Source organism: Theobroma cacao, chromosome 2, assembly GCF_000208745.1.
Source record: "Theobroma cacao cultivar B97-61/B2 chromosome 2, Criollo_cocoa_genome_V2, whole genome shotgun sequence".
Taxonomy (NCBI): Eukaryota; Viridiplantae; Streptophyta; class Magnoliopsida; order Malvales; family Malvaceae; genus Theobroma; species Theobroma cacao.
In genome coordinates, this window is record NC_030851.1 from 31,211,067 (window position 1) to 31,212,769 (window position 1,703).

The window sequence follows — 1,703 nt, forward strand, 5'->3', positions numbered from 1 at the left end:
AAATAAAATATTAATATTTTAAAATATTAATGATTAAGTTATAAATAAAATATTAATATTTAAATTATCTATTATTAATATTTTAAATAAATAATCAATTATTAATATTTTAAATAAATAATCAATTATTAATATTTAAAAATAAAATAAAATAAAAATTAATCATTATAATATTTAAATTAAATAAATTATTAATATTTTAAATATTAATGATTAAATTATAAGTAAAATATTAATATTTAAAATATTAATTATTAATATTTTTATTAAATTATAAATTATTAATATTTAAAAAATCTAATAAAATTAAATAATCATATAAATAATAAAGGATATTTTTGGTTTTTTATTTTTTATTCATTTCTTATTCCAAAGTTATTGTTACTAAACAAATACTGCAATAAGTCATAATAATTATTCCTATTCTATTCCATTCGTCGTACCAAATTAAGTAATAAGTATTTTATTCTATTTTCACCTTATTCTATACCCACATAATAACTAGTCTATTTCATTCTTATCTATTTCGCCAATCAAACATACTCTAAAAGTATGTATATCGTATATGTGATGGCTCGGATCTCGTTGATTAAATTTTGAAAATAAAGCTTAACTATTTTTATAAATTATGGGTACATATTTCTAATTTCAAAGACATATTTAATAGATAATGAAAAATTCATATTTATATATCTGAGACCCATCCTACTTATTATTGATGTGAGATTCGTGATATTCTACCCCACTAATTGTGTGACACCCTCATTGCACTGGTTTTTTATTCATAGAGGATAGGGACTCTTACACTAGTATGAACTTACCTCAATCCTTGTATCTCTTATAAGAGTTCCATATTAGTGAAGATTTGAATCTACTTTAATATCAACACTCAACCTCGTGCGGCTTTAAACTTTACCTTCAAAACCCATATTTATATACCTGAGACTCACTACATTTTTTACTGATGTGAGATCCATGACATTATACCCAATCCAATTGTGTAATGCTTCCGTTGCATTAGCTCTTTATCCGTAGAGAAAAGAAACTCTTACACTAATTCGGATCTATCTTGACCGTTATATCTCCCATGGGAGTCCTATATTAGTGAAGATTTAATTGACTCTGATACCAAATGTTATGAGTTTGAATTTAAGCCTAACATCGTCTTGTGTGGCCTTAAACTCTAAAAATAGAGTTTAAGTAAGCTTATAAATCACAAGACCATGTTACCAACCTAAAAGACATGAAAGATAGATGGTGAAAGATTTATATTTATATACATAGGACTCACCGTATTTCTCACTGATGTGGGATCCGTGATAATATTATTATAAGAATGTGACAAGGGGTAGGGCAACTTCCTTCATTTCCTTAATTGCTATTGTTTTTGGGCCTTGTTTTTCGTTGTTGGGCTTAGATCATTTTGATTGGGCTTTTAGGTCTTTAGCTTAAGATTTTAACCTTTTACCAATAACCACTTTTCATTATTTTATTCTTTAAAGGTAATTTTTTTTTACAAAGTTTTGATCAAAATAACCAAAGAACAACCAAATATAATTTAAATAGTTAGACTTTTGATCTAGCATGTTAAACCACGTTCAATGCAAATGGTTATTATATATCTACTAAAACATTTTTTTGTATATTTTTAATAACACTTTTTGTAAATTTGACTTTATTATATAAATTTTTTACATTATTAT